The sequence below is a fragment of the Macrobrachium rosenbergii genome, chromosome 58 (assembly GCF_040412425.1).
Source record: "Macrobrachium rosenbergii isolate ZJJX-2024 chromosome 58, ASM4041242v1, whole genome shotgun sequence".
NCBI classification, from domain to species: Eukaryota; Metazoa; Arthropoda; class Malacostraca; order Decapoda; family Palaemonidae; genus Macrobrachium; species Macrobrachium rosenbergii.
Window position 1 is genome coordinate 17,340,143 of NC_089798.1, and position 22,957 is coordinate 17,363,099.

General features: G+C 37.2%; 1 pseudogene; it reads left to right on the top strand.

The window, feature by feature from the left end:
• LOC136837153 (3'-5' RNA helicase YTHDC2-like) overlaps positions 1–22,957 on the top strand; it is a 1,085,270-nt pseudogene that overhangs the window by 533,027 nt on the left and 529,286 nt on the right.

Sequence of the window (22,957 nt, forward strand, 5' to 3'; positions counted from 1 at the left end):
AAGAAAGGGTGAGTGAAATACCACTACCACGGAAACATACTCAAAGATCTCTCCCTATCAAAACCCCAGAACAGAGCGGTGAGCCGTTACAGCCCCTACACTCAAACACCCGCCAGGACGGCGACACCAGCGCCACCTACCTCATTCCATGCTAGCACTAACCCCAGACTTGGCATGTGCAAGAAAAAGGGTGGGGAGCCATAGGTGAGTCAGGGAGGGTCACCGGGTGACACGGGACCTTCCTCAGAAATAGATTTTTCCTTTGTCAAAATCCCTTTTCTGAGTCCAGTCCCGTGTCAGCCGGTGAAATAGTGATAGAGAATCATGCCAAGGCTGCAAACTACCAGGAAAAAGAAATGGGTAATCTGAAGAAAAAAACATAAATTTTACAAAAATAATTTTAATTAGGGAATCTCTTACATGTAAGAAAAACACTAAAACCTAAGGCACATCAAAAACTTAATACTATGAAACAAGGGAGGTCCCCAGCACGACGGGGAAGAGTTCCCAAAAATACTTAAAATTACTTAAAGCAAAAAAACATGAAATTGGATAGGTACAATGGTGTAACAATGGCATATACAATCTTAAAACTACACACGTAAACTTAAAGCTAAACACATAAGAGACAAAATCAATGGTAATTAAAACATACAGTATATACACATATCTGGGGTACATGGTGCAAAATAAAAACCGCCAGTACCCCACAAGAAAACACAATCATAACATGTCAGATTACAGTTTCCATCAACAGAGACAAGATTACATCAATATGAGGAGCAAGGCAGTGAGGCATAATCAACCAGGAGGATAAGCAGAGAAGTAAATGAGGCAGGCGGGCGGGGGGGAAAGGAGGGATAAGGATATGATTAATTAAGGTGGGGAGATGACACTTCCCACAGCTATGGTAGAAAATTTCAGGGCTTCGAGTGATTTTAAATAGTGGCGTTTAAACACTAGAGGTGATTTCAACCCGTATATTTAGATAACTCTGAGAAGTCCATATTATGAAAGTAATTAATGGAAGTAGCAACTGCTCGAATATCATGAACCTTAGGAACTGAATCTGGGTTGGCCTGTTTAATGAAATACAGAATTTGTTGTCTTATAGCATTTAGTGAAAGAGTACCACCTTTCTCCCTGATAAAAAGAGGACCCGACTTACTCTGTGGAGTTCTTAAAAGGTAAGATTTAAGTGTATAAACTGGACATAAAGACTGGTCTTGTGGAAGGGGCACCACCTTCCAAGGAGACCACCTGTCTTGTGGGTCTTCATTTTTAGCTAAAAATCTAGGGTCAGGGGAAAGGAGGACCTCTCCAGAAGGGAGGAAGTTCACAAAATTATCACCTCTAGTGAGAGCTGACAGCTCTGAGATTCTAGCACCTGAGGCCAAGCTAATCAGAAATAAAGTCTTCCTTAACAGATCCTGATAAGAGCAATGAAAGTTATCCATCTCTGATGCTAACTTAAGGACGTCATTGAGAAACCACGTAACAGAATGTGGGCGTGATACTGGTCTCAGACGAGCGCATGCTCTGGGGATGGATGAAAAATAGGAATCTGTAAGGTCGATTTTAAAGCCGTAAGAAATACTTTCTTCAGGGCTGACTTGGTTGTGGTAATAGTGGCTGGAGCAAGGCCTTTCTCAAACAGTGATCTAAAGAAGGAAACTCCTAAATTAGTCGTCATGATTTTGGCTTCAGATGCTTTTAGGAAGGAGGCTAATTTTTTGACTGCTGAGTCATACTGTCTAAGAGTAGAATCTCTTTTATCTGATTCTAAAAACAGAGTGTTGACAGGGTCAATGTTTGCTCCTTTTTTGGGCTGCGAATTTTATAAAGTCCATAAAACTAGGGCATTCTGAATTCTTGAGGAAGCTGACACAGTCTTGGTTTGTACTGTCTGGGTCAGTATGGGCTTGGGAATCCGAAGACTCCGCAATCCCAGTTCCTGAAGAAGAGGGAACCAATTGCTCTTCGGCCAGTAGGGGGCTACTAGGGCTAATTGACCTTTGAATGTCCTGAGTTTGTGTAATACTTTCAGCAGTAAATTTATTGGAGGAAACAGATAAATCTTCTCCCAATTGTTCCAATCTACTGTCATTGCATCCGTGGCGTATGCCTGAGGGTCCAGGTTGGGGGCCACATAACAGGGGAGCTTGAAGTTGCTCTCCGTCGTTGCGAACAGATCCACTTGGAGACCCGGAACCTGGCGGCAAATCCATTTGAAAGATTCCCGTCCAGGGACCACTCCGTCTCCAACGGAGTAGTCCTGGACAGGGAATCCGCCACCACGTTCCGCACCCCGCTAGGTGGGTGGCTGACAGGTGCCAGCCGTGCTTGTTCGCCAGGGAGAAGATAGCAACCATTACTTGGTTTACTCGGCCTGATTTGGAGCCGCCCTGTTGATGCAATGAACTACCACTGCGCTGTCCAATACCAACCTGATATGAATCCGGTTGGGGGGCGGATTTTCTTCAGAGTTAGAAAGACCGCCATAGCTTCCAGGGTGTTTATATGGAACTGCTGAAACATTGTGGACCACGTTCCTTGTACTTTTTGTTTTGGTGAATATCCCCCCAGCCGCTTAGGAAGCGTCTGTGTGGAACAACTAGTGCCGGAGGGGGAAATTGAAGCGGAACTGACTTGGACAGGCCTCTGACTGAGGCCCAAGGCCGCAGTCTTGTTTTTTAAGATTTGAGGAATGGAGGAGACCTTGTCTCTGAGCTTGACATTGGCTCGACTCCGCCACACTCTGTTTATGTCTTTTAATTTCGCTTTTAAGAGCAGGTCTGTCACTGAGGCAAATTGAAGAGATCCAAGGACCCTTTCTTGGGATCGGCGGGATGCTGATTGATTTTTGAGAAATTTTCTGGTGAGAGATGCTATCTCTTTTCCTCTTGGGAGGCGGGAGGGATAACGTGTGAGAGACAGATCCCACTGGAGGCCCAGCCACTGAAACCGGGACTCCGGAGTCAGGCGGGACTTCTCTGTTCAGTTGAAAACCTAACGACTCCAGGAAACTGATGACTATGGACGTAGCCTTCTGACACTCCAGAACTGTTGGTGCCCAAATTATCCAATCGTCCAGGTATGCTGCTAGGGATATCCCTCGAGGACCGGAGTTGTTGAACTACCGTGTCCGCCAGCTTGGTGAATACCCTGGGCGCAATGTTTAGACCGAAGGGCATGACCCTGAAGGAGTAGGCTTGATTCCCGAGTCTGAAACCGAGGAACTGAGAGAAGTTCCGCGCAATCGGGACGTGATAATAAGCGTCTGAAAGATCGATGGAGGTGGTGACGGCTCCACGCGGAAGTAGAGTCCGTACCTGAGCTACCGTAAGCATGAAATTTGTCGCATTTTATGTAGAGATTTAGACGCGACAGATCCAGGATCACTCTTTGCTGATCGGAGTCTTTTTGGGAACAGTGAATAACCTGCCTTGAAACTTTAGGTGCCTTACTTTCTTTATTGCTCGTTTGTTGAGCAATTCTGCCACATAATCCTTTAGGATTGATGAGGGTGGCTGGTAAAACCTGGTTAGAGGAGGAGGGTCCTTGATCCAGCTCCATCCTAGACCTTTGGACACAATGCTGTGTGCCCAAGGGCTGAAGGTCCATTGGTCCCTGAACCAATACAGGCGACCACCTACCTGTGTTCTCTCAGTGGGAGGGAGCGGGTTTGTTCCCCTACCACGTCCAGGTTTTCCCCTTGGGGTGGTGTTGGGCCTTCCCTCTGTGAGGGGCCCTGCCTCTTCCTCCCCTTGCAACCTATTAAGGCCGTGAAAGTAACCCACGGCCCTCATATGTGGGGTTGTATGCTGGTGAGGCCACATATGGGCGCAGGGGGAATGAGCTGGTTGGACCAGCACATATTGTTGGGGTGAGAGCCTTTGAGGTGGAGGGCTGTGCCACTGCCGAGACTGGGGCGGCTTGGACTACCGCCTGATGGTGGGGCCTCTTATGCCTCCTGAAACGTTTGCCTCCTCTCGCCTGGGGACGGCCAGATTCTGGGGTCTTACGCTTGTAGGCAGAAATGCCCCAGCGAGAGCGCAGACTCTGGTTGGCCCTTGTAGCCTCCGCCATAACATTAGTAACCTCTTCTTCTGGGAAGAGGTTAGGTCCCCAGATCGAGCTCTTCACGAGCTTGTTAGGCTCGTGGCGGATAGTGGCATCGGCAAAGATGAACTTCCTGCATTCCAGTCTGGCCATGATGAATTCAAATAGGTCAGACTGAAAGCCAGCCAACAGGGACTTAGCCAAGACCTGGAAAAAAGGCTCGTCCGCGCAGGAGACGGCAGTGGCTTCTGTGAGGCAGACGGAGTTCAAGGACCGGGCTAACTTAGTCCGGGCATCAAACTCCGCCTTTAGCAAAGATTCCGGCAGCTTGGGGAGCTGCTCGCTAAACTGTGAGGAAGCACAGAGGGGGTCCAACTTCCCGACCGTGAAAGTGGACGGGCATCCATCCAGAACTCATTACTTCCTGGGAATACCAGGGAAGTAGGGTCTGTTTCCCTTAGCTGTGGTAATGGATTACCATCAAAGCACGCTCGGGCCGTAGCCAGAGCGACTTTGTTTAAACAGGGGTGGGTTAGTTGTCTCCCAGGGCAAACATAGTGAAGTTGCCCTTGAAAGGAGTCAACTTTGTGTTGTCTGCCTGCCACTCCGTCAGAGTGCGCAGGAGAGCCGACTGAGCTTGGTCCCTAGGGATGATGACAGTCTCCCTAGGAACCTTGTCTGAACGTATCCAAGCTTCCTCTGTCAACCTCACGAAACCTGGATAAGGGGGCAAAAGATCGGGGGAAGAACTCCAATTCCTCCAACCGTCTCGTGCCAAGACCTTCAACTGTTAGTTTGCCATCATGTTGGATGGCCCGGAGGGCTTAAACGCCAAGGGTTACCGAGGATCGAACGGCGGGAGGTCCGCCGTGTCGGGGATGACATACTGTGGTTCAGCTGGGGGTGGGTGAGCCATTTCCGCCAGTATGTTATCATGACTGGCCAACTTCTCAGAGATTTTTATGTAAAACTTTTGAATCTGAGGTCCTCCGTGAGAACGCTTTGAATAGCTGGTTGGCAAAGGCTCTCGCGTCAAAAGGCAGGTTGGCGAGGAGGGCTTGGTTTTGAGCCCTCTTACTCGCGCCTTTGCCGGAGGAACCAGACTTGCTCCCGGAGGCTACAGGTGCCTGAGACCTTAGCCTTCGACGGGGGAAAGGCGATGCTTTCTTGGAAGACGAGGACTTATAGCCCTTCGCCTTCCATGAAGTCTTCAACTTCAACTTGGGGATAGCTGATGGAGCTCTATCACCCAAGGAGGAAGACTTCACAAAACCTGCAAAGAAGACAATGATGAAGCTGGGGAGTCAAAAAAAGGGGCCCGCCCAACAACCTCACTTACCTCACCACTTACCACCTGGTCCTGTTCAATAGCCATTGGTTCCAGGTCTAAGATCATGGCGGCGACGTCCTCCGAAACCTCAGCGAATAAAGAATATCCACTTGGGGTGGCTGGGTCTCATCCCGGATCTGCTGGATGATGGGGGTGGCAAGATCTTCTGGCACTGCGTCCGCCACCCGTGCGCGCCAGGGTAGAGCAGGTCCTCAACCTGGCGTCGAGGACGTAGGGCTTCCCGACGGAACGTTCCTTCCAAACCCAGCCACCCAGGCCCAGAGGGATTCCAAGGCAGACTTCTTGGAGGACTTCGTCCGCCTGAAAGAAAACCAACAATTAGCTAAGAACGAAAAAACAGTCCGGGAACCACATAAACAAAATTCAAAATGAGGAGCATAAAACGGAGGAAGAAAGACTGTCACTTACCGACTCATCCTGGATGGTTGTGCAGAGAGCGAAAAGCAAACCTCACAACCATCAGGGTGCCAGACAACCAGGTCGTCCAGGTCGGACCGCACAACCAGCGTGGTCCGCACACCACGTGACCGTAAGGTTGTTGCAGGGACGCGGTACACCCCGCTCCTCACAGCGAACAGTCTGTAAGTGGAAAAGTACATGAACCTACCACTCTAAGCAAAATAAAGCTGGCGAGGCCGGGAATTTCAACTGCAACCGAATACTCCGGTGGAGAAGAAATCCTTTCAAAAACTGGGCCAATAAGCTCTAAAATACACAGAGTGGAAGGTAAGACTTTCAGACCCCGGAATACTCCGGGAATGAAAGGAATGAGACAACAGGAACTAACCATAAGGGCTTGCCAGTAAAATAACGGCGGAACCCCCGGCGAGAGCCGGACTCACTATATAAAACTATGAGGTGAATTAAGGAGATAACAAACTTATGATATTTAAATACTTATCTAAAAAAAACAAAAAAACAGTAATAAGTGATGGTGATGGTAATAACTCAAGACCGGAGGGATCCGCTCCCTATATAAATAAAAAAACCTTCTTCACTTACTTCCCGCCAGAGAAACAAGGTGGGCAAGATGCTCGTATGTTCATAACATAAGCTGGAGCAAAAATAATAACCCAACAACGAGTAACCCGACGGGGAGAAAGGAAAGTATGGATAAAGTGTTCGAACACGCTCGAGTAAACAAACCACCAACCCCAACACAGCGATGCTAGGGACTGGATGGGAGGGAGCGAATCCCTCAACCAAATGGAGAAGTCCCTGAACTGGAGAAAACGCCATCTAGCGTCACCCGCACGAGTAGAGCAAGGCTGGAGGGGGAGGGGGGGGGGGGTGGGGAGGGGAGAGGGTAGGCTACCAGGAAGGAACAGGAGACAGGGAGAAATATATCACCCGCTCAACTGCACCATACACCACTCCAAGAATGAAACTTGGAGGGTGGCCTACTACTGGGAGGGAAGCAACCAAGCCTCGATGCCCGACTCCTGCCTAGGCGACAGCCTAATAGGGACCTAACCTAGTATAGGTTAGGAAAATGGAAGGAGTGCGGAAGGGAGGAGGAAGCAACAGGGAGAGAAATTTTGTGCCGAGAACCAACCAGGATCGAGAATGGGGGCAAGAAGGCGACTAGCCTAGAGGAAACACATCCAAAGAACTCTATTCCCCAAAAGGAAGGAAGAGAACTAAGGGGCTCACTCTGCCCACCAAAAAACGACCCGGAGGAAACAGCAACAAAAACCCTCAACCTGATGGACTCTCACCCAGGGCAAGGGGATGGAAGCAAACAAGCCTACTCCACTCAAAAACCATCACACATAAACATGAAACAAAAATGTGCTCAACAGGGTGCGAGCCTACCACGGGGAAGCGGTTAGATCTGAGGCTGCCGCCACCACCAGAGGTAAACAACAAAATAAAACAAAAAAAATAAAATTAAAAATAAAACTAAAAGAGAGCACCATCTTCAAGAAAAAAAAAAATAGCCTAATACAGACTAAAATAACAAGGAACCCAACCTGGGGAACCTGGACGGGGCATCACCTCACAAAGGCCAGTAGGCCAATGAATATTTAAAATTCTAAATTATCAAAGGGAGCCACCGCAGGAAACCCGCCAGGAAGGAGAACCAAGGGGCAAAAATAACATCTATAACGACAATGAGACAACTCCAACAGAAAAGAACTGAAGGGGTCGCCTCGGTCGACATGGCTGGCGGGGGACGCCGTGGCGACATAATAAGATCTCAATATTTATGAAAAAATGAGACCAAAACAGCCAAAAATAGAACAAAACCCCACAAGAAGATGGTACTTAACTTGGAGATGGTAAAGCTGCTCGATGACATGCGATAAAATGAAAAAAATCCAAAAAGGCACGAGCACACAAAAGAAAAAGGTAGCAATCACGTGCTAGAAAATGGAATGAGGTAGGTGGCGCTGGTGTCGCCGAGCTGGCGGGTGTTTGAGTGTAGGGGCTGTAACGGCTCACCGCTCTGTTCCGGGGTTTTGATAGGGAGAGATCTTTCGAGTAGGTTTCCGTGGTAGTGGTATTTCACTCACCCTTCCTTATACCGACGCCTTCCTAGAAGACGCCGACTGGGGTAGTAACCCCAGCTTTCCTGAAAGCTCTTTTTCTCTGGTATATCTAGCATTTTATACCTAGAAATTCGTGCTGTAATGGAATTTCACCGCTGACACGGGACTGGACTCAGAAATATATATTTTATAAATGTAAACCTGTTTAATTTATATATATAATTATAATGATATATATAACATATCTTACCCAGTAATTTGCACTTGAGTGTTGAGACACAACTGATAACAAAGGTATACATGTTTTTTAAACACATGAACACTGAGAAACCCAGATTTTGAATTAATTTTTTTAAATTTATAAATTTATTATGTGTAAATTAAATAACAAAATATCCGTATTAAAAGAAAAATCTCTCTGTCTCCTCCTCTCTAGTGAGATTAATTTTTATGACATGAACAGATGTTTATTTGTATGATAAATAAATTTGCCTGTCTTATTTTCAAATAATAATAAAGATAATAATGATAAAACTGTAATTGGGACAAAATCTCGTATTATTTTGATTAATTGTTTCCTCCTTTCTGTAAGGAGGTGAACCCAGACATGTCATTTAACAGGACAAGAAGGGGAAAGCTAATAATAAGTGGTCAATTTTTCTTGTAACTCTTGATTTCTCTCTATCTGTGTGTGTTGTGTCATTATTCTCTATTCTAGATAACTGTAATGTTTTCTCCTCTTCTCTCTTAAAAGGAGCTTTTTGAAGTCAGCCAACCTAACACAGCACTGTGATGGGTGTATGTCTTTAACTGTACATTTAATTTTGAATTGATGTAATTTACCTGTACAACAAACTGGAAAACATAGAGACATTGAGCATTTCAGAACATAGAGCATTTCAGAACAAAGAGAAAGTGACAGAATAAAGGAGTTTTTTGGATGATTGAGAAGACTTCTAAAATAGATTGACGGGTAATTTATTTGTAACTTTTAAATGAAAATACAGTAACTTTAATTTCATTTAATAGTTAGTTTAATACTGAATTTTAGATATCAGTTCTGAATAACTCTCTCTCTCTCTTCTTGCTATTCATAAATAATAGTATTTCAATTAGATATGGTGATATTTCTCGTCTTCAGTCTAGGTAAGATGACAATAATGTGTTATCCTCAGTCTCCTTAGAAGTTGATAGATAATTAATTCTTTAAACTCTCTCTTCTCTCTTTTTCTCAATAGATGATAATGCAGTCATTTTTACAACTTATTAATTCACTGTACAGTAGATAGTTTAAATTGATCTAATTTGACCTGTATCTAGAAGTGTAAATACGCTAGTGTTGCAGATAATGTTCTAAAACATAAGAATAATAACTAAGAGTTGTATTAGTCAAAATATAAACACTGTTTGTTCAATGGAAAGCATTTCAGAACAAAGAGAAAGAGACGAGAATAAAGAAGTTGTTAAAAAGAGGTTCAGATGATTCTAAAAATAGATCGGTTGGAAGGGGAGAGAGAGAGAGAGAAATTCTCTTCCAAATCTCAGTTTTATATGTCAACCATTTATTTCTCTTTTTTAGGGTAATGTATTACTTAACTTTTTAATTAAGTTACAGTAACTTTAATTTAATTTCAGATTAACTTAATAATTTGGGAGCACGATTAGGTCATGCTTAGTGTTTAAACTTGAGAAATAAGCATTTATTAGCATTTTTAGAGACCATGCCAAACTTACACGAAAATTTGTTTCTGCACGAGGGTTCTGGAACCTAACCTCTGAGTTTAAAGTATGACTATATATATATATATATTCGTATATGGCCTATATGTATATATCTTCTTATATATATATATATTTATATATATATATATGTATGCATTAAGCTACAAACGTCTTTTAATATCCACTTAGGATTTGAAATGAAATATTTTCATATGTTACAGGTAAGGAAATGTTGATAATAAGTAGTAGTCCCATGGGCTCCAACCAATGAAAGACAAGAACTCAGGACTATAGTGACTGCCCACACAACAAGTGATGATAAATTGACCATACCAACCCTCACCCACAAATCCCGTCGAACTCAGGTTTTTTGAATCGATTCAACCAACCTCTGCCATGTTGACCATGTAACTTTAAGCGCCTTTCCGAATATATTATTATGAATGAATTTTATATCACATCACCAGATTCATATACAAGCATTAAGCTACAAACGTCATTAATATCCAATTTGCTCCTGAAATAATATATTTTCATACCTATGTTACCGAAGAATTTTTAGTTGATTATAAGTTCGCCGCCTTGACGCATGGAACCAACGGAAAACAAGAACTCAGGACTACAGTGACTTCAACTCCCACCAACAAGTGAAGTATAAGTTAATACTGACCCTCACCTACAAATTCCCGTTCTCCATTTGTATTTAGAATCGATATCAACCCACCTTCCCATGCTGACATGTATTTTGTTAAGCACATAGCCATATTATGAATGAACAGTACTCAACTAAAAATTCCCTTTGATAACATATATGAAAATATATTATTTCCGAACCCGAGCGAATTGGATATTAAAGGACACCTTAATGCTTGTAAATAATCATGATGTGATAAAAATTCATTCATAAATCTTATATATATATATATATATATATATATATATATATATATTATATATATATCATATATATATCCTGATGGACAATATTTGAATAATAGTGCATATATATAAGTATCATGGTTGTAGTGTGTGTGTGTGTGTATATATTCCCTATGATAGTTCTGTTTATATAGGGTAAACCGAAGTCAAAAATATAAAATACCTTTAGTGCTACCTGGGTGTATTGAAAACCGATAAACTGCATTTTTAGGTGAGTTTTCATCAAAAAACTCCAAATCTTGATTATTCTGCATTTTGGAGCCCATCATTCCGGGATCCAACCTGTTGCATCTTAAACCGGTAATTTTGATGAATATATGTTGAAAAGCTTCAACTGGTCAAAGGTGTCTCGAAACTTCATGCTTTCTTATAGTTCAGATATATATATATATATATATATATATATATATATATATAGTTTTATATTTATATATATATATTTATATATAATATTTATATATATATATATATATATATATATATATATATATATATATATATATATATATTATAATAATATATATATATATATATTATATAATCCTATATATATATATATATATAAGTATATATACTCCACCTGCTGTTATATATATATATATATATATATATATATATAATATATATATATATATTATATATATATATATATATATATATATATATATATATTATATATATATATATATATATATATATATATATATATATATATATATATATATAGCGCCCTATATTCCTCAGTCCCACAGTTTATATATATGGAAGTCCTGTTAGACGCCAGGAGGTTGACAAAATTTTTCCTGTTATTCAATCAGAAATTATTTCCATTAGTGCCCTGATGCATGTTCCTCCGAGGTTCATACCTGATACGCCATCCCTGAATGCTTTATGGCACCAAAATGGCAGAATAATCAAGATTTGGTTGGTTTTTTGATGAAAACTGCAATAAAATCAGTTTACATCTTTTTCAATAACCCAAAGCACTAAAAAGTAAGGTATTCTTAGGATTTTTGACAATTTTTCTTCTTACACTGCTAAAAACAGAACCCCTTTGAAAACCGCTGAATATATACACACACACACACATATTGATATACATATATATAATATTTGGATATATATACAGCTCATATATATATGCCTATATGTATATGTTTATATATATGATATTTTATAATATATATATATATATATATATATAGGTATCCTTATATATATATATATATATATATATATATAATGTATGTATGTATATATTTGTATGTATGTATATATATATATATATATATATATTATATATATATATATATATATATATATATATATATATAATATATAAATATATTATATTTAAATATATGGATATATTTATATATATTATATATAAATTTCTTGGACCTATATATATAATATAAATATATATATCATATATATATATATTGGGTATATATATAATATATATATATATAACCGTATGAACATACAATGTTTTGCAATGTTATCAAATCTCACAGGTAAAAGATATTCTTGAGTGTTGTTAATTCAACGGACTGGAGCCTATAGTCACCTTTTGGGATTCTAGTTCTGGGAATCGGACTCTGAACATTGTTCTGAGAGCCTGTTACAGTGACTCATGGAGGGGAGCTTAGTGTCAGGATGATTGTTTCTAGAATGCTCAGTCCTAGTTTAAGTTGAATTTCTTGTATTACTTGAAATGTACTTTTGTGTGTGTATGTTGTGCACATCCCCCGTTTGTGGGGGAGGCATAGGATGTGACATTTGACAGACGTGTTTCAGGACATACTGGGAATTGGAATTCCATTCACAATAGAGTGAATAGAAACTTATGAAAATTACTAACCATTACTGACCTGATTCTTTTTAGTTATTATTTACTTTACTGTATCATTATTTAAATCTATCTCATGTATTTTGTATTTGTAACCTGAAAACTTTGTTTTTAATGGAGATGGTTCCCTTTTGGCAGAATGTTTCAAGTGGAACCATGACTAAATTGAGGTGGTCATGCATCTGCAACAGACTCCTGTAACAACCATATTTGGATTTAAAAAAAACAAAGAACTTGTGCAAATTGTAAGACATGAAATGGGGAAGAGTCCCATTTATAATTTTGGTGTTTGCAGTACGTTTTGTTGGGGAAATATTAATTTATCATTTACATTCCTTTTTGTTCTTTTAACATTTTCTTTGTCTTGACCCAACCTTGACTCACTTTGACTCCCTCTTTGGGAGTGACAGTTGGTCAAGGTTTCTAACCCTGGAAACTGACCAGAAAATATCAGCACTCAAGTTGGAAAATTATTTATTAAAGACACTCTAACGACTGAAATGTCGTTTAGACAAATAAAAGAAAAGACTTGGCTTATAGAGGCCACGACAAAAGTCAATCTGAAAATTATTTATCAATAAAAATATAGATAACATAAATATAAAAATAAAAAAACATGATACTATGAACAGCATTCAGGGTACTATTGTACTTCCTGAAAATAATAACGAACCAGTTGAAAAGCAAATACTGTTAGACTCTCTTAAAAAGAGATATACCCCAAAGTACAAGATTGTGAACTATATGATCTACCAAGTAAACAAAAGAATAAACAAGTCTTAAAAATCACAAAAATAAAATTTGAAGGCCAAGACCTACCTCAAAAAATAAAAATTTTAGGCCAAAACAGAGAAGTAAGACCATATGTTCCCAAAGCCACTACAATGTCAAAATTGCAGCAAATATGGACATGCAAAAAAATTGTCGAAATGAACCTGTATGTGCTTATTGTGGATCTGAAGAACATGCCACACAATGGAAGTGCAGCGAACCAAAGTGTATAAACTGTGGACAAAACCATCATGCAAGATCCAAAGAATGTATGTACTATATATACAATACAGAACTGAAAATATTGCAAGAAAGAACTGGGATGTCTGTAAAAGAGGCTAAATTAGAATTAAAGTGAGAGGAATTCAAGATCCATCTAAGAAACATACATATTCTTTAATAACAAAACCAACAATGAAACAAAAATGCATACAAATAGAACTAACAGAGCACAGAAAAGTAATTCTCAAGAAGAAATTAATGCCTTTAAATAAAAAAAAAATGGTAAAGAATAAAGAAACAGGGACAAATGATATGGATAACATTTTATCCAATTCATTTGAAATATTAATGCAAATAGAAACAACACAGGAGGATGCTACTACAGAAATAACAGAGGAAGGACCTGATAGACTGGAAATTAAAGATAAAAAAGGCCATTGGAAAGAACACCACCCAAAAACAAAGAAACCAACAATTGTTAGAGAAACATCAGTCAAAACAAAATCAAAGGATATGAAGAAAGAACAAAAACAAAAACAAGTTAAGAATATTCCATTATCTCCTAAAATAATAGTAAAACCAATGGATACAGATATCCAAAATACTGAAGAAGTGGGAGACAACCATACCATAGATGACAATGATTATGTCAAAGGAGAAGAGATTACTCCATCACCAATAATTGAGACAACAAGAACAAATAAAAAAGAAATATACATGACAACTCTTGTGGATGTAATGATTGTTTCATTGAATTGTGCAACGAATAACAAAACATAACAAAAGATGGCTTTAACAAACGTTATAAGAAACTTTATGAAATATAGAAAAAAAGAAACCACAGATTTGAGTACCCATGAAAAAGGTTGCATGTGCATTGAACACTTAGTATATTGTAAAGAAAAACAAATGAATGTCGTGAGAAAATTATTAGAAAAAATCCAAATTGATAATACAAAAAAAGAGTAAAACTCGACCGTTATAATAAAATATTTTCAATAGCTATATAATACAATGGAACGTAAATGGTCTGCAGACCAGATTACACCTAGGAGAAATACAACGATTACTAAAAGAATATGAACCTATGATATTATGTTTACAACATGTCAACAAAACAATATCAACAATAGGTAAATATACCTTAGCATCTTCATCTAGAGAGGAAGAAGGAAATTTAGGTACTGCTATATATGTACATAACAAAGTATGTTATGACAAAGTACCTGTAAACTTTAATGATCTGCAAATATCGAGTATCAGAATACGAATAAAAAACGATAATTATGTAATTTATAATTTATACAACCAACCCAATAAAAATTATGACTTAGATAAACTTAAAGAATTATCTAATAACACCCAAGAACCTATATTAATAGTAGGTGATTTTAATGCCCACAACCCGATGTGGGACTGTAATTGTACAGACTCAAATAGAGCAGGAAGTAAAATAGAAGAATTCATAGATTCATATGACATTTGCTGTATAAATGACAACGAAATCAACACATATTTTTCTAAAACACATGGAACATTTTCCTCAATCGACTTAACTCTATGTACAACAAAAATAGTAGATAGATTAGATTGGAATACAGTTGACGACTTGCATACAAGTGACCATTTCCCAATATTAATTTCATTATTACAAAATAACCCCACCAAGCATGTCCCTCAATATAACATTTATAAAGCAGATTGGGAACAATATGAATTCCACACTAGGAATATCCCACCATTTGAATATTTGAAAGACCACAATAAAACTAATAAATTTCTTGTTGATTTCATTACAAATGCAGCTGATAAAGCAATACAAAATCCAAATGTCATCAACAAAACACAAAGTCCCATGGTGGTCTGAAAAACTAACAGAATTAATAAAACTAAAACACCAAATTGGGAGACGATTAGATAATTTGAATAGAAAATTCAGTAAAATAAATAAATCATTACCGATATTAGAAGAAAACTTACAAAAACTGACTATATTATTATTAGAAATTAATACATTAAAACCTCTATATAACAAAATATCTGCAAAATTTAAAAGAGAAGTAATTCAAGGAAGAATCATTTCATGGAGAAAATATGTATCAGATCTCTCTAATAATACTCCCATACAAAAAATATGGGAAAAATTTAGGAAAAATAAATGGTACCCATGTTAAACCACCTAGACATGCCATAATAAAAGATGGGAAAATAATGCTTGATCCTAAAGAAATAAGTAATGTAATAGGTGAAAAATTTAGCAAAAGTAAGTAGTGACAAAAATTTAGATGAGCATTTCCTTTACTAAAGAAAAATAATATAGAATTAATAACAATAAATTTTGAAACCATAGAAGATATTTATTATAATAGAAAATTTAATATGGATGAGTTGGAATTTGCTTGTTGAACAGCAATAAATCTGCCCCTGGAGGTGACAGTATTTGTTTTGAAATGATTTGCCATTTAGCACCTTTGGCAAAGGCATACTTATTAGAGTTTTATAACCACTTATGGCTTCGAAATTTATTTCCTAATGAATGCCGTAAAGCTATAATTATTCCTATCCCCAAACCAGGAAAAGATCCCAGTAATGTAAACAATTACAGACCAATTTCTTTAACAAGTTGTTTGTGCAAATTACTAGAAAAAATGGTAAATGCTCGACTAACATGGCACATTCGAGAAAACAAAATTTTGACTCTCACTCAATTTGGGTCACAATGTAACAGATCGACACTGGATTCTCTATCTAACTTAGAAGACCACATACGAAGAGGATTTGAACGAAAACAAATTACTATAGCTGTCTTTTTGACATTGAAAAGGCATATGATACTACATGGAGGTATGCAATATTAAAAACGTTACAAAAAATAACATCCGTGGACATTTACCTATGTTTATCCAAAACTTTGACAAATCGCAGTTTTCAGGTGAGAATTGATGATGTTCTGTCTAGAACATTTCCTCTTGAAAATGGTGTTCCACAGGAAGCGTCCTTAGTGGCACGCTGTTTACTTTAGCAATCAATGATATCAGTAATAATCTACCTATTGGTATTAAAAGTAACCTGTATATGGATGATTTTGCCATATATTATTCAGCATCTCGAATAAAACATGCAGAACGAATGATTAATAAAAGCATAATAAAAATAGATGAATGGGCTTTATCTGTAGGCTTTAAATTTTCCATAGATAAAACTCAAAGCAATCATGTTTTATAAAAAAAAAAATGGAAAAAAGGAGAAGAAATAGACTTGAAAATCAGAAACCATAGTATACCAATTGGCCAAACAGCAAAATTTTTAGGATTAGTATTTGATACTCATATGAACTGGAAAGCCCACATAACATACATGAAATCAAAATGTAAAAGAGCATTAAACCTAATTAAAAACTATCAAACACTACTTGGGGAGCCGATAGACATACCCTTACTTTATTGTATAAAGCAACAGTGCTGTCTATCGTTGATTATGGAAGTGAAATATATGGCTCGGCATCAGACGCAACGCTGAAAACGGTAGACCCAGTTCATAATGAGGGCCTTAGAATATGTTCAGGAGCTTTTCATCATCACCAACATCATCTTTACAAGTTGAATGTGGTGAACTACCTCTGTCTCTCCATAGAGAGCTAGTAACAATGAAGAGTGCTCTGAGAATTCAGACAAATGATTCTCCAACTAAAAATTATTTGGATTAAGAGATGTGTTTATAAACAATCATCCACCTTGTTTCCCAATTAGAGCTACAAGATTGTTTGAGTCGCTAAATATGTATATACAATTACCTGTAATAATAAAATCGCCTCCTCCTTGGACAATGAATAAAATGAGAATTTGTACACATTTGAAATATTTATCAAAAAATCATTCATATACTCCAGAATACCATAGACAACATGCAGCAGAGCATATTATCCGAAAAGATCCACATTACGCAATATATACTGACGGATCTAAGTCACACACGGAGTGGGATATGCCGGGTATCCCAAAACAAAACGTATCAGTTCTCTCTCCCAGACAAAGCTTCTGTATTTACAGCTGAGTTATGTGCAATAGTATCAGCCATAAAAATAATAAGAGAAGTCTCATATAATAATTTTGTAATTTATAGCGACTCCAGGAGTGCTATAGAAGCTATTCAAAGCTATAATCCCAAAAAAAATATTGTACAACATATAAAAAATTCTCTCTCCATAAATTGTATAATAAGGGAAAAAATATTGAAATATGTTGGATCCCTGCCCATGTAGGGATTAAGGGAAATGAAGAGGCTGATAAAGCAGCTAAAGAAGCGGTCCACATGACAAGAACAAATGTAGACATCCCTATCAGTGACTATACAAGATATATAAAAACAGTCCTTGTAAAAAAGTGGCAAAATATATGGAACGAAGAACCTGAAAATAATAAATTAAAACAGATAAAATCCAGTGTTGGAAAATGGAGTTCATCATATCAGAGAGAAAGACAAGCACAAGTAATTCTGACACGTCTTGAATAGGCCATACTCGATTGACACATGGACACTTAATGAACAGTCCATGTGGCCCTCTTCCCAAATGCCCAGATTGCAATGTGCTGATAACAGTTAAGCATATACTGTGTGAATGTCCACAATATAACCTGCAGCGATTATCAAATTTCGGAAATAGACCGATAGAAGAAATTTTGTCAGAATCTTCAACGTTCTCAATAGCACCCATTTTAATGTTTATGAGAAGCTGCAAATTAATTGGAAAATATAAGAAAAAAAAATCAATCAGAATAATGAATTTTAAAACAAGTAAATTTTATGATTTTACTAATTTATTTTGAATTTTTATATACCTTTTTAGTGAGTATGTAATAGAAAGCATGAGTTTAAATGTATTTATTGTATGAGTGTGTTCCAGTATGAAAGCGTATACCTTTTTACAGCTTTTAATTTCATTTTCATTCATCATCATTGACAAGTGACTTATTAGGTCCCAGTGCTAAGCTTCTAGCCTAGACTTGTCATTCCATCCTAATCCTTCGGGCCAGCCCTATGAGAGCTGATGGTCAGCTCAGTGGTCTGGTTAAACTATTTTAATAATAATAATAACATTTTCTTTTCTTATTTACCATGTTCTTAACTTTTTTGTTAGCTTTACAGAATAAACTATTTTTGGTAAGATTAGGTTTGATTTCCACACCATAGATAAAAGTAGGTGCATTTGTTTGTGAGAGAGAGAGAGAGAGAGAGAGAGAGAGATGGATCACTCAAGGGTTGACGCTACCAGGTTGACCAATGCCTGTAACTTCCGCAGATAAGCACAAAACGAGGTTGTATGGGGTGTCTTTTCATACATATATATACAGTGTATATCTTAAGACCTTGGTCCCTGGTCTGGGTGTGCCGGATATGTTGAGTTCCAGATAATGGTGATCTGGATAATTGAAGGATTGCTGTTTATTCATTTTGATGTAAATTATTTTTTGAAGTCTGTTGTAGATTAGTTCTATTTATGTTTTAGACTCATTATTTGCAGAATTAGTAGATATAGGAAATTCTTTCACACTTTTAAGATTTTTGATAAATACCCCACAGCACAGTGAAACATGGGCAACACCACTGATGGTTGCCTCAGGACGTGGCCGTGTAGATATCATGGAACAGCTTCTGGCTCTTGGAGCATCAATCACATTACGGGCTGCCAATGATTGGACTGCAGCAAATTGGGCTCAATCAACTGACCAAAAAGAGGCTTTAGATCTTCTACATGCGTATAGGCAAGTTTCTTTAAATACCTTAAAGTTCAGATATATTGGTGGAATTTTTATGCTCCTGATTCTAGAATTTATAAGATCTTACATTTTTACTAATGAAACATTGGTGTCTTTCATATAATAATAATAATAATAATAATAATAATAATATTGATAATAATAGTAGTAGTAGTTGTGATTGTAGTTGTAGTTTTAGTTGTAGTGATGGATGAAAAGGTTTTATTTACATGTATATAATTGCACAACCTCTGGGAGAATATTATTAAATAGTGTAAGCTGGGTTCCTGTGGAAGCCAGGAGAATTTGAAGATCTAGACTTACTTGGATGAGAACTGTGGGAGGGAAGGCTGGGAGGTTAGTGAGATTTGTGGGAGATAAACCACAGGAATGAAAAGAGTGGTGGAATTTCACAGAGGGCTTTTTACTTCACATGATGTAGGAGGCAATAATGATTATGGTATATATTAAAAATACTGCAGTGCAGATAGGTGCTTTGGAATGTTTTCCACCATGCGTTATTCACTATAGCTAGTAAGCATGTTTAAAAATTATAAATTAACAAGTAAGTTTAACTGATTTCTACAAAGAATAAGTCCAAGGAAGAATTTGAGTTAAAGTCCAGGAGCCATTTCACATTTATTTTCTTTTTGAAGGTGTGAAATTATTATTTTCCTGATGGATACAGCATTGACTGTATATTTTGAAAAAGGAAAAACACAGTGTTGTAAAGTCCTTATATTTTAGTTCACAGTCAGAATTTCTAGGACTTAAAATTTTCTTTTCTGGTGGTTAAAATTTACTTTTCCTGGTGGTGAGATTATGACCCTTATAAGGTAGTCCCCGGTTAACGGTGGGGGTTCCGTCCTCGACTGACTGCCGCTAACTGGAAATTGCCTCCAACCAAAAATCACTGCTAACTGAAAATCGGCGATAATAGCACAAAAAACCCCGCTTACTGTCGCTGTTGACCAGATATCAGCACCGATAAAATGCTTACTTGTGCCGAAAATCTGGTTAACGATGTCGCTAGCCCAGCACCGTAACACCGAAACGCCGTTAACCCTTGAACGCCGAGCCCCTATTTACGAAAGTGTCTGCCGTATGCCGGCGGCGTTCGGGAGTTAGCACTGAAGGAGAAAATTTTTTTTTTTTTTTTAAAAATCACAGCACCCTTAGTTTTTAAGATTAAGAGTTCATTTTTGGCTCCTTTTTTTGTCATTGCATGAAATTTAGTATGCAACCATCAGAAATTAAAAAAAATATCATTATCATATATAAATATTGAAATATATGACAGCTGGGAAAAAATTTCATATATAATTGTATACAAATCATTCTGTGAGCAAAATGGTTAAAGCTAGTGAGTTATTTTTTCTTTGTATTGTACACTAAATTGCGATGATTTTGGTATATAACAAATTGTAAACGATCAAAGCAACACAGAAAAAGTATTATCACAAAATGATGCATGAATTGCACCCGCGTGGACATAAAAAAGTTTTCAAAAATTCACCATAAATTAAAATATTGTGCTAGAGACTTCCCGTTTGTTGCAAAATGATGGTAATTGATTGAATATTACTAGACTGTAAGTGTTTTAGCTTACAATTGCAGTTTTTGGAACCATTTTAGGTTGAGTTAAAGTTGACCGAAAGTCGAATTTTTTTCTGTTTATTGTGATTTATATGAAAATATTTCAAAACTGATAAAAGCTACAACCATGAGTTATTTTTTGTTGTATTCTACATGAAATTGCAGCACATTTTCATATATAAAACTTTATGTAACGACTAATATAAAACGGTGCAAACATTACAACAAAGTGACAAAAGAATTTCTGAGATGTTTGTCCGAGTTAAGCATGGACGTAAGGAAAAAGTTTTTTTTCAAAAATTCACCATAAATCGTGCTAGAGACTTCCAATTTGTTGCAAAATGAAGGTAAATGATTGAATATTACTAGAATGTAAGAGTTTTAGCTACAATTGCATTTTTTCGACCATTTGCAGTCTCGAGTCAAAAGTTGACCGAAGGTTGAAATTTTGGCACTTATTGTGATTTATATGAAAATATTTCAAAACTGATAGAAGCTACAACCATGAGTTACTTTTTATTGCATTCTACATGAAATTGCGCACATTTTCATATATAAAACTTTATGTAACGACTAATATAAAACAGTGCAAACATTATGACAAAGTGACAAAAGAATTTCTGAGATGTTATTGAGTTACCGCGTGGGCGTAAGGAAAAAGTTTTTTTAAATTCACCATAAATCGAAATATTGTGCTAGAGACTTCCAGTTTGTTGCAAAATGAAGTTAAATGATTGAATATTACTAGAATGTAAGAGTTTTAGCTTACAATTGTGTTTTTCTTTTTGATCGAGTCAAAGTTGACCAAAGGTTGAAATTTCGGCACTTATCGTGATTTATATGAAAATATTTCAAAACTGATTGAAGCTACAACCATGAGTTATTTTTTGTTGTATTCTACATGAAATTGCACACATTTTCATATATAAAACTTTATGTAACGACTAATATAAAACGGTACAAACATTACGACAAAGTGATGCAAGAATTTCAGAGATGTTTGGCGAGTTACAACATGGACGTAAGGAAAAAGTTTTTTAAAAATTGACCATAAATCGAAATATTGTGCTAGAGACTTCCAATTTGTTGCAAAATGAAGGTAAATATTTGAATATTACTAGAATGTAAGAGTTTTAGCTTACAATTGCGATTTTTAAACCATTTATTCGAAATCAAATTTGAAAAGGTTGAAATTTTGGCACTTATGATTTATGTGAAAATATTTCCAAACTGATGAAAGCTACAACTGGGGTTGTTTTCTGTTGTATTCTACATGAAATTGCGCACATTTTCATATATAAAACTTGATGTAACAGCAAATATAAAGCGGTGCAAAAATTACAACAAAATGATGTGAAGAATTTCTGAAATTTTTGCAGCAGAGTTACCATCATGCATACGTAAGGAAAAAGTTTTTTCAAAAATTCACCATAAATCGATATATTGTGCTAGAGACTTCCAATTAGTTGCAAAATGAAGGTACATGATTACATATTACTAGAATGTAAGAGTTTTAGCTTACAATTGCGTTTTTCGACCATTTTGGTCGAGTCTGAGTTGACCGAAGGTTGAAATTTTTTGTAGTCGATGTACGGTATGTCCACTCGTCACCCGACAGACAATTTTAGTTGACTTACGATACGTCCAGTCGGCGTTTAAGGGTAAACTGATGCTGCCGGTAAATGGGGACTGCCTGTATTTATTGGAACTTGAAATTCCATTTTCCCATAGCATTCTGTTCATGAAATTAGTGACATTTAATATTACCTACTGTAGTACTAGAGGTTAACTCAGTCAAAATAGATAAACGGAAAATATTTACATAGATGCTTTGACCATCAGGCCTTTTGTTTTCCAAGGGAGTGGAACTTTGATATTTGTTCTATGTATGAAGCCTTCTTATAAATAAAAAATTACAATTTGTATCCTTACAGTGCATGTGAGGAGTAGATCTACTCTCTCTGTCAGCTGAAGGAACACAGACAGGTGTTCTTGCTGGTAACAAGGACCATCCTCATCCATCTGGCTTAGCTACTGAACTTTCAGACGAAGACAAGAGAATGCTTGATGCATAACAGCATTCAGTACCTGATGAATATGCAGATGTTGATTTGGTTCATGCTCTCTGTGTGAAAATTCATAAATCACAACCGCCAGGTGAGTTGATATAAAGCTGTCTTTAGAGTAGAGAATC